Raw genomic sequence first — 15,115 nt, 5'->3', positions numbered from 1 at the left:
AGCTTTTTAGGAGAAAAAAAAGAAAGAAGGTCAGCAATTACAAAATTTGAACATTGAAGCTGAAATATAACAGGGCCAATATCTGCAAGTGAACAATTTACAAGGTAAACATCAAGAAAACACATTCAACGGAAATTCTTTACATGAGAATTCAGATATCAAATATATGCCAAAGCAAACAGAACAGATTTAGCATGAGATACTAAGTGAAGAAACATCTTACGTCCTTTCATGGAAGAGAGAGATGTCACCTTCAGAACCTGTCATGACATTGCAAAATGAAAGCAATCAATCTGCCATCACCATGCAATCCCGATTTAACATTATTTTTGTTGTGAAACTGTCATGCCATGATTACAATCAAACACCATATGACGGTAAGCTTTATTTCGCAAAGGCGGAAGCATCTGTGGCGTCACATATGTTAAAACTGCGAACCACAAGAATGGCTGTTCATTACAAATTTGTTGGAAGAATGCTACTATTACACCTCAATTCCAGTGTTACCAATCAGTAATCGATATTTCATGAGATAATTTGATTAGAAAAAAATCTTTGGAACAGTTACCTGACTACTATTATGGCAGGAAGATTCATGAATGTGATTGGCCTGTTGTACCTGGTCCTTTTTACACGTAAGACTATTTTCTCAAATACAGAGAATACATTTGATGCCTTTGTTGCTTGTAACTCAGCTAAGGATAAAATGATAATCTGATGATAAGTGATTATCTGGAAAATTTATTGTTCATTACATGTTACTGCAATCATATATTGACATGAATGTTTCTGAATTAAAGGAGAATTCTACTTCCTTGAGTCTTGTAACTAATGAAAAATAATTACTGTTCACTGGCAATAACCAAAGTCATTACGTGCTTTCGCACTTTCACAAATTATTGCAGAATTAAATTTGAATTAAACCTACAAAATGCCAGACATGTACAACATGGCAGGCAACATAAAGTTTGGACAAGGAGACAAAACTAATGTTTCAGATCGGCATCACTTCAGCGGGAGTAAAAAATAAGAGCTGTACCACACGTGAAGCAAATGGTAAGGTGGCGTGCAAGTGATAATGGGATGAAGGAAAGAAATGTATTTGCAGATGAGTGAAAATGGAGAAAGTTTTCACAATAAACTGTTTCATGTGGTGCACGGCAAATTTAGGTTCCCATAAGAACATTCAAAACAACAAAGCCCAAATGCCATTGTTCTTTTCATTCAGATTACCAAAATCATAAATGAAACTTTACAGGATGAAAGACTGGTTATTCTTGAGATATATGACAAGGCAGAGAAACGGAATTTGTATCGAAGTAAATGAGGCGAGCCTAATCGGAAAGCTTAGGTACAAATTACTTGGAAACGTTCCTTTCCTGAATACCAGAGAATTATTATAACAAGTAGTTATGTTCAGCATAATCTAACGTTTTACATAATATGACTGAGTACTGAGCACATAATATTATCAGAATATTTTCATGCTACATTTCGTGGCAAAGGAGTTATATCTTGGTACAGAAGTTTACAGCAATTTCCTTTTTCTTCATTGTTCGCGATTTTTTTCTCAGGAAGTTACAACGGGAAATTATTACCACCCTAACTCTTGTGGCTTGCCAGAGGAACACCAGAAACAGATGGCTAATTGATTACAAATGTATCTATTTTTTTCAGTGCTCCCGAGTTGCTTTACTTCTCCACAAACATTACAGCACTACAACAGTCAAAGTTTACCTATATAAAAATTCTATAAGTGGGGAGAAGGATTGTTGATAATTGCTCATAAACTGCTTGTTCGAGTTCTGGCATTCTTATTTACGTTAGAGTTCACTGGAATGCAAAGTACTGTTTTATCACATTGAATCTTGTCTCGTACTGCAAAATTATTTCTGTAACTTTAGTCAGATTATGTTTGTTACTGGAGATATTTTAGTATATACATTGTTTTGATCTCCCTTTAAAAACAACTCTTCTAATGTTATTCCTCTTTGTCACTGATTTTGTATTTGTTAAATCTTCTGTTAAATGATGTTAGCTAAACTAACAATCATCGTTAATGTTCAGGATGAGACATACATTTGAGTTTCTCTTGAATAATTCCATGATTTATCTGTGACAGGCAATGTTTGATACTCATACTTTTCTCAGTCCAATGCAACTGAGTGTCAGTTGTACCACACATGAGGCAAACGTTCACTTTCACATCAGTCCGAGATGAAAATCTCCCTCTGGCTGCATCAGTATTTATCCTCAATTCTGATTGCAAGACAAGTCGCACGCTGACTTGTTATTTTTGAGCTGAGATTCCCTGCAGTGTGGAAACAGGCCCTTCGGCTCAACAAGTTCACACTGCACCTTGAAGCATTCCATTCAGACCCGTCCCCCGATAACTGACACACTCCTGAACACTATGGGCAATTTAGCATGGCTAATCCAAATGGCCTGCACATCTTTGGACTGTGGGAGGAAACCAACACAGACACGGGGAGAATGTGCAAACTCCACGCAGCCAGTCGCTCGAGGCTGGAATTGCACCTGGGTCTCTGGCCCTGTGAGGCTGCAGTGCTAACCACTGAGCCAACGTGCAGCTTATGTACAAGTGATTTCAAATTTTCTGTCAAAAAAATGTATTCTGTGTTTTCTGGACATTGTATAACTCTGGGAAGCAGATTAGAATCGTAAATTGTCCGTGGGCAAAATCAAGGCTAATGAAATGCCAGCACACTTCCTTTGAAAATAAATGAAATCTGTGGACCAATGAATGAACTAATGCTGTAAAATACAAACGGTGATATTTCAGCATATGCTTCAGCTCGAGGGAATGTATCATTATCACATAAATCCTCCAAATCTGGGATTTTCATTATTTGGAAATATTTCTACAGTTGTTATATCTTAATCCGCAATCTAACCTGGATCAGAAGACATCATCTGCCCCGATAAACGGCCAGTACACCACGATTTACTGTTAATCTTTCTAAAGTACAGTTTGTAGATGAATGGGATGCAATTTGCAGATTCTCATCACCGTAATACTATCTTAATTTGTATTGCTATATTGGACGGATTGAGTGTGGTTGGTCATTCACCACTGGTATCAGGTTTAATTTCATACTGGTGATACTAAGATTGAGAATGATAATGTTTCCGCAATATATTACGTGTATGTAGTTATTTAATAGATCCACCAGAGAACAAATCAGATTCCACAGCATAGATTTTGAGACTATTGGCCTCCATGCTGCTGATCGTACTAATCTTCTCCACCATTCCCTTTTCACCTTACGTACTTGCAGACCATATATACCCGATTCCAGATATTGCTTAAATACAATTGTGCCACTGTCTTAACTTTCACGTGACTTTGTCGCTTATAATAGTGTCGTTCTGGGCATTTTTCATTTTTAATGTCTTTCTTCATTTCTCAAAAAGTTATCTCCAGATGTACGCAGTCGCAATTTCTCTAAACTACCCAAAACAAAAAAAAACTGAAGCACACCTTCCATGGGGTAATTCGCATCAACCCTGTCTATGCTTTCTATAATGCACTTTTTTTTGCTGCCAAGAATTTAACCAAATAGTGGAATTGAGGCTGAAGACATATTTCTTAAATGTTATCATGAAGTTTTTGAATAGTTTTGAATTTTAGACTTTCATTTGCAAAGGCTGAAATAAAATATTAAAATTTAAAGTCAACCATAACTAATTTTGTCATGCAGGGCAATTTGCCTTATCATGACCATTGAGCTTCATAAATGTATTTTGTTTTTGTTTTTTTTTCCATTTTGCTGTCTTTTCCCTGACCTGTCAAAAAAAATCAAGTACTCATTATGTGCATACAACTCAAAAACCTTTTCTTAAAACCTGCCTATGTCTCTAATTCCCCCAAAAAATTCACCTTTGTGCCGTGGTCAAGAAGTTGAAGACGCATGAAGTCCAACACCGATCCTTCGTGACTCGTCCTGCATAACATCCACGAGTCTGAAAAATAATCACATTCCACTGTTCTCTGCCATCTCTGGAAAGGAGATGCACCTTCCTTGCTTACAGTATTTTAAAGTCTTCACATTTGCTGACAAGGATGTTATTCACATTTATTGAACACATTTTGAAAATCCACATGATTGTCGTGTTTCAAATGACTTGGAATCCAAGTTACCATGACAAAACATGTTTTAACATTTGTCTTTTTGCTTGAAAAGGGGGAAATTGCTCGTAAATATAGATGGTATTCCTTCGACTTGCTTGAATAAGATTTACCCAACTCTCGTTGCATTCCATTTTCATGTGTTTGAAACACGTACAAGTTAGCACTCTGTCTCCTAGGACACACCGATTACTTGACAACCAAGACCTGAAGTGTAATCCCAAAGTGAAGCTTCTTTCTCTCAGGCAGGGTTAGTTCCGACTGAAAGAAATGATTTCTTCTTCATCCTGTACAAGTTCAACTTCTTCAGTCTTGTCAATTATTTATCCTCACTGTTCATGTCACCTTGTGTCCAGCTTTAACAGAAACAGTAACGAGCCTCGAGAATCAACCTAAATTCTACCTTTCACTTATGCCTCTTCTTTTCATTTGCCCTGCCTGGCTTTTTTTTAAATGGTGGTACGGTGACGCAGAAGTTCGTACTGCTGCCTTACAGCAGTGGGGACCCGGGTTCAATTCCAAACTTGGATGGTTGTTTGTGGGGAGTTTGCGTATTCCCCACGTATCTGCGTGAATTTCCTCCAGGTGTTCTGGTTTCCTCCCACAGTCCAAAGATGTGCAGGTTAGGCAGATTGGCTGTGCTAAATTGTTCATAGTGCCAGAGGATGCTACGGTTAGATGGGTTAGGAGGGGAAGGCAGGCGTAGGGATTTGCGTCTGGGTGGGATGCTCTTCTGGCTGGCAGTGTGGACTTGTTCGGCTGAATGGCCTATTTCCGCACTGTAGGGTTTCTATGATAAAATCTGTCATCTCCTTGCCAATCTGGCCCATGCGTGGGTGTCACGCTTTGTTTTAATCTGATTTATAAACCACCAACCTTGCGTCTTGAACATTCAATCTAGTATTTGAACAATAACCCTGAAGGAGATATTTATTTCCTTTTCTCAACAAGTTGATGTTACAGATTTGGTGCATGTTTATTGAAAACTATGGTTCAATGTGACTCGTTATTATAGGAGATGCTATTTATGCTGGGACCAAAACGGTCTGTCTTATAACAGAAGGTCAGTGAGACAGCACTCTGTGTGACAAACTGACCAATCCCTTGATTTTTCAGAAAAAAATATTTTGTGTATATTAGGAATTACAATATGTCATGTGGACGATGAGTGAGGCATCATACCAATTTAATCCAACACATACCTTTCAACCCCTGAAGAGTTCTCCCAACGTGCACAACTGTTTGTTCAATTGGTCCATATTGCGAATTAGCATAACTGAAAATGATTTCTAAAAAGTCGAATTGCATTCAGTCGTGTTGGCTCTTGGCACTCAGTGATTTTGTTTTTGCTCTTTGTTTTCCAAATGCTTATGTTGTATAATGACTCCTGATTGAGACTTCCTCTCCTGTGCAAACCTTTCCAGGCAAGTCTTTGTACTCTGAAGGCTGCATATTGTCTTCAATATGACCATAATCAGCTTTTCTTTTGAAGGACCTCCAATTACGTCCCGAAACATAAAGACACTGCTTTCATTTGTCTCTGTTGTTTTAAAGTATTCTTTCCAATACATCTCTTTGAGGAAGCATTTTTGTTTTCTAATTTGAGTTTGACATGATTTCTAATAATGTTACTGTGAGGAATTGTGTCATTCTCTTCTAAACTGTAACAGATTTTTAATGTACGTTTATACATCCTTGCCACACAGTCGGGACATATGTATTTTATTTGTTTTCACTAAATACTCAACATTTCATATGCAACTTATTGTGATTCAATATGTTTCTTTCACATTACAGGCATAGGGAGTTATATCGGAATAGCATTTGCAACCCTGGCACTATCGTTCCTCCTAGTTATTCTGATAGTTTGCACGTGGATTGGATGCGAAAAGAGTAAGTTTCAAACTGATATAATTGTATGCTCTGACAGCACAGGATAAATTGTCTTCTGGTGCAATATTCCTCTGTATATGTTGTCGAAGTGGATACTTCATTTGTAGACCCATGAGGTTTAGCAGTGAATTTGTTGGATATCTGGGTTTTACCGGAGTCAATCTGAAGTGAGATGATACATATTTTCTTATGTTTGGTTCATTCTTAGCAATTGTGCTGTCATTTGAAGAACTGAAAGCAAGAATGTAAGAAAGAAAGCACATTGCCAGGTACATGTAAAATTAGTGGAGTTCAGGGAGGTCACTGACGGAGCTGATTTTATTGAAAATCTAAAACAATTAATTACAGAAAAACACAGAGAATAATCTCTGGAAACTGTAGAATAAACACAATCGAAATTCATTCGAGAAGGAATCGAGGATTCTCAGGAGACAAAAGCAAATTAGAGCAAATGCATACAGGTACTGAGTGATTCAGAATAACCTGTCGAGGCATGTAATTATTCAATTTGCTGATTAGCATGGAGGAGAAGACGACGTTTAAATTGTGATTATTTGTTTCAATTTTTGAGATTATATATGGTTCTGTATACATAGCTGAAAAAAGGAAGTAGCTTGCTGATGAGGCACTCAATTATAAAACCAAATACGTTTGGCACGTTATTGGCAATTGTTGGAAATATAAGAATACAGAATATTTTATAGAATTACACAGTGCTTCTCTGAGAGTGTGATTGGAACGGTCTGCAAAATGTTATTTTCCCTACAGAGGGCAATGTATACTAGCCTTAACCGTTGTTCAACGATTGCTTTTTTTCAGTGATCTCTTTGAACATTTTTTTTGTAGGTCCTGAAAAGGCAGTTATAATGAAACAATGCAATACAAAGTTTTGTTTTTGTCTGGTTAAAGCATCAACTACGAGGAGAGATAATAAAATGTGAGGCTGGGTGAACACAGCAGGCCCAGCAGCATCTCAGGAGCACAAAAGCTGACGTTTCGGGCCTAGACCCTTCAACAGCGAGGGGGATGGAGTTAGGGTTCTGGAATAAATAGGGAGAGAGGGGGAGGCGGACCAAAGATGGAGAGAAAAGAAGATAGGTGGAGAGGAGAGTATAGGTGGAGAGGTAGGGAGGGGATAGGTCAGTCCAGGGAAGGCGGACAGTTCAAGGAGGTGGGATGAGGTTAGTAGGTAGGAGATGGAGGTGCGGCTTGGGGTGGGAGGAAGGGATGGGTGAGAGGAAGAACAGGTTAGGGAGGCAGAGACAGGTTGGACTGGTTTTGGGATGCAGTGGGTGGAGTGGAAGAGCAGGGCTGGTTGTGTGGTGCATTGGGGAGAGGGGACGAACTGGGCTGGTTTTGGGATGGGGTGGGGGTCGGGGAGATTTTGAAGCTGGTGAAGCCCACATTGATACCAATGGGCTGCAGGGTTCTCAAGCGGAATATGAGTTGCTGTTCCTGCAACCTTCGGAAAGTATCATTGTGGCACTGCAGGACGCCCATGATTGACATGTCATCTAAAGAATGGGAAGGGGAGTGGAAATGGTTTGCAACTGTGAGGTGCAGTTGTGTCTTGCGAACCGAGCAGAGGTGTTCTGCAAAGCGGTACTCAAGCCTCCGCTTGGTTTACCCAATGTAGCGGAAGCCACACCGGTACAATGGATGCAGTGTACCACAATGGCAGATGTGCAGATGAACGTCTGCTTAATATGGAAAGTCATCTTGGGATCTGGAATAGGGGTGAGGGAGGAGGTGTGGGGGCAAGTGTAGGATTTCCTGCTGTTGCAGGGGAAGGTGCCAGGTGTGGTGGGGTTGGAGGGCAGTGTGGAGCGAACAAGGGAGTCACGGGCAGAGTGTCTCTCTGGAAAGCAGACAAGGGTGGGGGTGTAAAAATGTCTTGGGTGGTGGGGTCGGATTGTAGATGGCGGAAGTGTCGGAGGATGATGCATTGAATCCGGAGGTTGTGGGGTGGTGTGTGAGAACGAGGGGGGTCCTCTTTGGGCTGTTGTGGCGTGGACGGGGTGTGAGGGATATGTTGTGGGAAATGGAGGAGACGCGGTCAAGGGCGTTCTCGACCTCTGTCGGGGGACAGTTGCAGTCTTTGAAGGACTTGGACATCTGGAATGTGCAGGAGTGGAATGCCTCATTGTGGGAGCAGATGCGGCGGAGGCTGAGGAATTGGGAATAGGCGATGGAATTTTGGCAGGCGAGTGGTTGGGAGGAGATGTTTTCTAGATAACTGTGGGAGTCGGTGGGCTTGAAACGGACATCAGTTACAAGCTGGTTGCTTGAGATGGAGTCTGAGAGTTCCAGGAAGGTGAGGGATGTGCTGGAGATGTCCCAGGTGAAGTGAAGGGTGGGGTGGAAGGTTTTGGTGAAGTGGATGAACTGTTTGTGCTCCTCTGGGGTGCAAGAGGCGGCGCCGATGCTGACATCAATGTAACGGAGGAGGAGGTGGGGTTTGTGGTGTAGGTGCGGAAGAGGGACTGTTCTGGACCAACAACGAGGAGAGATTCATTTCGTAAAACACCTGTGAATATTTGAAAATCTTCATCTTAGATTAACATGAAAGCTTTATCAATGAATACGATTGTGGTTCAGATCGAATTTTTATCCATGATGATAAAGGATATGAAAATAATGAATGAAACTGAAAGTCAGGTGTAAGCATGTAAATGGCTAAAGCAGGAGCAATAGAAGGGTGGGTACTCCAAATCCAGTTTCCAAACTGTGGGGATTCTATGAATGATGATACCTATGATACACCAAAGCTTAAACTTGTACTTGACAGATGGGGATTTCTGTGTCCTTGTTATCGAGAGATAATCTACTTTTCGTTGACTTTTGGACTTTCTATTGAAGAAATTGTTTACAGGAAATGCAAACCTGAAATAATGTATGCAGTGATAGCATATCACAACAAGACAAAAATGCACCTCAGCCAGAGATACATCTATCAGGCAGATTTGGGCCGGACAGTTTCTCTGTGTAAATGTAAAGTGTATACATGTTTAACTCAGAAAAAAGGAATTGGAGCAAAACTATGATGCACAATTAAATCTTTTCTTTCGAGAGTATGTGAAAAGCTTTCAAGACTTCGTAGAAACAGTGCGTATACTCCTGCAACTAAATCAACCATCGTGAGCGAATATGTCCAAACAAAGGAAACAGGAGAGTGAAGGGTAAGTGCTGTTCATGTAACAACATTCAATAGTGTAAGAAAGAAGGCAGTAAATTTAGGTAATGCGGGTGATTAATGGCAACTAGTGGCTTTTATAGAACACAACGAATTCAATTTGGAAAGCAATATGGGATTAAATTGAAACATAACGCAATTTGAGTGTAATGTAATTGAGAAAGACAACTTACTTTAGGTGGATGTGCACTTCCAAGATTTTGAACACTTTTTTTCCTAACTAAGCAGCTGGTGGACAAGTTGAAAGCTACCTTCACAAGACTTTTTCATTCGCGCAGAATTGTGAAATGTAAATTGTATGGAATCTGATCGATATTGACATTTGTTTTTTTCTTCAAGTCCCTATGGTGGTGACTTTCTTGAAACAATCAGTTAGACAAACATATCCTATCAGGATGCGATGCCACATGGTAAACATACATGAGTGAATATTGAATCATTTAAATATAATCTTATTAACAACGTATTCTGAACGCAGAAAAAAAATGAGTACTGTTGGCTGTGATTTTGTTCTGTTTGGAGATAAATATATTGCTCTGATTACAGAACACGCAATTACATTTTGCATGCTACATTAATTTCCTTTTGCGTGTACAAGGCAAACTTGCCGACAGAAATAAACGTAATAAGTGCTCATTAGAAAAGAGACCAAGTCGTATCCAAAAATTGAACACTTGATTATCTTCAATCATATCAATGTTGATTGCAATCTATTAAGTAATGTGGTAATCCTGTTATATAAATTGACACACATATATCATTGAACTACGTATTTGTAAGTTAATAGATGTGAAGCTGATAAATCACAGCAGATCACAATGTATTCTAGGAGCAGAACAGCCAACCCTTTGAGTTGAATCCTTTGTCAGGACTGAAGAGGGATAGGATGCGCGGGAAATGGTAGGTGGATGCATGTAGGGGGTTACTGTGATCGGTCAGTGGGAAGGATGGAGTGGATGGTCAAGTTATGTCAAGGAGGTGAGTAGTACGGGGATATCTAGACGTGGGATAAGGCTGGAGATGGAGGAATTTTAAAGCAGGCACGGTAAATATTGAAGCCATTGGGCTGTCAGCTCCTAAGGCGAAATTTCAGGCCTATGTCCTCCACTTCATGTTTGGGCACATTCGTGCAGTGGATGAGGGTATGGATAGTCATTTCACCACGTGAATAGGAGAGGCTATTAAAATTGTTGGCAACCAGAAAATTGGTTTGCTATGTGCGTGGACAGTGCAGGCGACCCGTGAGCTATTCTCCGAGTTCACACTTGGTCTTCCTGGTATGGAGGAGGAGACAAAATATCAGGAGCAAAAGTCACAATAGGTCAGTTAGGACAAAGTGCAGGTGAATTTTCGACGGATCTGAATGTATTCTTTGGCGCAATGGATGGAGCGGAGAGGGGAACTGTGCTGGAGAGAGTAGAGTTGACGAGGGATTTGTAAAAGGAACAGCCCCTGTGGAAAGAAGGCAGGGGTGGAGGGGGCAGTATCTTTTTGGTGATGTGGTTTGATTGTACGCGATGGAATTGTCAGAGGATGATGCATTGGATTTGGAGGTTGGTGAGGTCGTGCGCAAGAACTCAGGGAATTCTATCATCATTTTTGTTGAGGCTAATGATGTTGAGGGCAGAAGTGCAGGAAATGGAGGAATAACTGTTCGGGGCATCTTAATTACAAAAAAAATGGAATTTCTGATTTGTACAGTAGGAAGATATCTAGGATTTTTGAAGCAGATATTATGAAGGTAGAGGAATTGAGAGTTTGGGGTAGCATTTTTACAGCAGTGTGGCTAAGAGGAGGTATAGTTGACGTAGCTGTGTGCATCACTGGGCTTGACATAAAAGACAGTGGAGAGTCTTTTTTAAGACATGGAGATAGCGAAGACCAAGGAGGTGTCAGAATTGGTCAAGGTAATTTTCATGATGGAGTAGAAGGTGTTGGTGAAGTTAATGAACCACATGAGCTCTTCGTGAGATCATGAAGCAGCACCAATGCAGCCATCAATACAGCAGTGAAAGAGGTATGGAATGCTACCAGAGCACTTGTGGAAGAAGGACAGTTTCACAAGTTCTTCAAAAAGATAGCGATAGCGTGGGCTCATGTGGGCGCCCACGGCCACTGCTTTGCTTTACTGGGAGTTCGAGAAATCAGAGGAAAGCACTGCTGATAGTTAGAGCCAGTTCTTCCATCAGTTCAGGGCGTGGGTTGTGTCACAGATGTAAGTAGGGAACCCTTGGAGATAGGGAAAAGAACAGAATTAAGGTAGGAGCAGATGAACTCGGCGTGGCAGAAGCAGGCAGAGACAAACAGTCGGCCGGAGCAGTGCGGTTTATGGATTTTGGATTGGAAATAGAAATGCGTGGTGTGGGATTGTGGACCTATCAGGCTGGGGACTATGGATGAAAAATCTCCCGAAGTGACAAGTTTGTGATGATCTGGGAGATGATATTTTGGTGAACAGAAATGGGGTCATGATCGAGGGATAGGTAAGAGGAGATGTCAAGACAGTCAGCATCTGGTCACAGCAATGCAGATGTCAGTTCACCATGCCCTCCACCAAGCCCCCTTATTCATAATATTTAATCTGCTTTCAAAACGTTAACAGCTTCGTCACTTATGCTTCCTACACAGTGTTCTCAGAAGAGCAGAGGACAAGATCACAGAGCATTCAACATTAGGGTCTCTGCTAACCTGTGTCTCGTCGAACGCTTTTCCACCTAATGCAAAGATCTTTTTTGTTTTTATTTACGTTTGGATTTCATATTTTAGTAGTTGATAAAAAATGTGAAATACCACAGGATGCTTATAATGGCTGAACTGAAAAGTAATGACACTGACGTTACCGGGATTTTAAAAAAGTAATAGAAGCATTCAACGCGGATTTGTGTTAGTAATTTGCGACGAGTTATTTAAAGATACTACTTCATTCTATACTGGGAGTGTTTTACAACCTACTGCAAAACTTTAATTTTGATCACAATGCTAATGAAGAAAATTACCCCTGTATGAGTCTACATCTTTGTGAACTTAATTTTGTGTTACCTGATAACATATATCTAAATAAATTATCTATATGTTAGAGTCTGAATAACGTAATAAACAGAAACAACAGAAAAGACAAAAAAAATATAATTCTACAGCTCAATTAGTACATGTCGTTAGGGCTGAATGTGACATTGTAGAAGTTTTGAAATGGGACTTCTAGCTTATGGTATTGAAAATAAAGTGAAGAATGAAAAAGGAAAAATAAAAACGACGAAGGAAACAGACCATAAAAGGTGGCATGACAGGTGAAAAGTATAGTTTCTGCTTGGGGACTCTGTAGCCCGCTGCATTCAATAACAAGTTCACTAATTTCAGGACTTGAATTTTGCCATGAAGTAGGCCCATTCCCCATGCTTTGTAACCATACAGCCTGCCATTACAAATTGCCTATTGCCGGTCAAAAGCTTCCATTAACATGAGATTGTTACAAAGTCCTTTGTCTACTTAACAGTTCCTCTCTCTCTCTCTCTCTCTCTCTCTCTCTCTCTCTCTCTCTCTCTCTCTCTCTCTCTCTCTCTCTCTCTCTCTCTCTCTCTCTCTCTCGGCTCTATCTCGAACTATCGTTTTCTGCTTGGCTCCTCCTCCCACCATGTGTTCTACATATAAACCGAAAATTTCCCAGCTACTATCAATTTTGTGAAATGTCACTGAATTGGAAACGTTAACTCTGATTTTTCTTCACGGATGCTGTCAGAGCTGCGAAGGCTTTCCAGCAACATCTGTTTTTTCGTTCGTGATTTACAGAAACTACACTTTTTTTTCTTTACTTAGCTTTTCAAAGGGTTGTTATTTTGCAATATTAATACTGCATCATAAGCACTTAGTTTCCGTTTTGTTAGTCGCAGTTTAGTTGAAATTCTGAATGTAAACATACGTCTCTCAGTTAATTTTACGAATGGTTGGCATCCCATCATCTCAATCTCGGCAACGTTTTCCTCAGTTGACTATCATACTGGAATGTCCTGCGTCATTTTAACGAAGCATGGCAGTTCCAACTGCAGAGACTTCAGGCAAAACATGCATCAGAATAAATACTAACAGGAAAAAGTTGCTTTTGAGCAAGCGTATTGATGACACAGAAGAAAGAAAGCAATGCCTTTCCCAGAACCTAGAAGTGACTCCTGACACATCTTTGTCAATGGAACTGCACAATCTTATCAGAATCTCTCTTCAGCACCAGATCACACTGTTCAACTGTCTTTCATCACAAACAGAAATAGAAGTTGCTGGAAAAGCTCAGCAATTCAGCCAACACCTGTGAAGAAAAATGAAAGTTAATATTTTGGGTCTGGTGACCTTCGTCAGAACCTCAGACATTCCTGCCCTTAGTCATAATTTTCTCCTAAAATCCTGCATGCTGTTTCCACGTATTTTATTCCTCACTTCACACGATACCGAAGCATTTTGTCATTATTTTACGTGAGTGAATCTCTTATTGGTAAGATTTCAAGCATTACAATATATTCACATTTCTTTTTTCAGCAACAGCAGTCACAAAAAAAACATACATCTGTCAGAGCCTTCATTTTATTTTCGGAACTAAATCAGATTTCTTGCATGTCAATCATCAAATATTTCAGTCAATGAATACGCTCTTCACTCAGCACTCAAATATTATGACGGGATGGCTGTTTCTGATTATCATGCTTGATGCTATTACGGTCTGGCATGAAAAATATTGCATTCCTCCAAGTTCAATTTCTTCATCCTCCACGAAAATTTTTTGCCGACTCACAGATTTTCACCATCCATCGCATGCATAACTCTAGTTAGTTGACGCTTTCCAGGGTGCACTTCAAACACCTCTTTTCAGACTGAATAACAAAACAAATCACTCAAAGGTCCCCTTTGAGCATGAAAATGTCCATTGTTTACAGCAGCGGGGAGATAGCCTCTGGCTAATCAGTGGCTTCTCCTTTGAAAAAAAAAGAACTTATATTTTGTATATTTTCTTTAAGCTGGCCTTTCCTGTCAGAAGGCAATTGTATTGTTGATTACATGTACAACCAATCAGGTTGATCATATGACTGTTTGATTTCATGATGCCTTTAGGTCCACCTTATTAATGATTCTTGGGCATTCACAATACAGCTTTTTCAATCACCTCGGTCCTTAGCCCCTGCATCATTTAATGTAGATGTCTACTGATCGGCAGTTGCAGGCCTTCTTTTATCTGCTTTAAAGCGAATATCCACAGAAATGCTGTTAAGTCATTTGAATGTGCCCACGTAAAATTTCATTTTAATATCTGACACAACACACAAGTAGAACATGGAATATAGAAAGTACAGCACAGTACAGGCCCTTCTGCCCACGATATTGTGCCGTGGAGTAATCCTAATCCAAAAATAAAATAACCTAACCTACATTCCCCTCAATTCACTGTTGTTCATGTGCATGACCAGCAGTCGCTTAAATAATCCAACAATCTATACTGAAGTGGGTCAGATTCTATCCAAAGGCCAGTGTAAGGCTTTGGAAGATTCCTCAGCGTTACTCACAGTTGCACCTTATCTAATCTTTGCGTCTGCTTTTGACACACAAGGCCAATTGCATTATATTTCACCTAACTTTTTGTTTGTTATCTTCACATAGTTAACTTGGATATGTTCCTTTTATGAAAACAGCTAATTACTTTAGCTTGTAGTTTAATTCACAATAGTGGGCTATAGAAATTGTTGTTTCGGTAAGAAAGAAACTATTCCTCAGCCATGACATGTCGAGTGATAACCACTTTCAACCATGTGGTACTTTCGCTGACACGAACACTCTAACAACCACTCCTGCCCAGTCCATGAACAATTAGACAATCAAAGGTGAGTTTGAGAAGTCTATTG

At 40.0% G+C, this 15,115-nt stretch overlaps 1 long non-coding RNA gene across 1 annotated transcript; it reads left to right on the top strand.

The window, feature by feature from the left end:
- Positions 1-446: 446 nt before the first annotated feature.
- LOC125448594 (uncharacterized) lies at positions 447-12,274 on the top strand. Its single transcript, XR_007246747.2, has 4 exons — positions 447-635; positions 5,948-6,043; positions 9,116-9,222; positions 11,865-12,274. It is a non-coding gene; the product is annotated as an uncharacterized LOC125448594 (long non-coding RNA).
- The last annotated feature ends 2,841 nt before the right edge of the window (positions 12,275-15,115 follow it).

Source organism: Stegostoma tigrinum, chromosome 41 (genome assembly GCF_030684315.1).
Source record: "Stegostoma tigrinum isolate sSteTig4 chromosome 41, sSteTig4.hap1, whole genome shotgun sequence".
NCBI classification, from domain to species: domain Eukaryota; kingdom Metazoa; phylum Chordata; class Chondrichthyes; order Orectolobiformes; family Stegostomatidae; genus Stegostoma; species Stegostoma tigrinum.
Note: the sequence above shows the minus strand (reverse complement) of the source record. Positions and strands in the feature narration are given on the sequence as shown.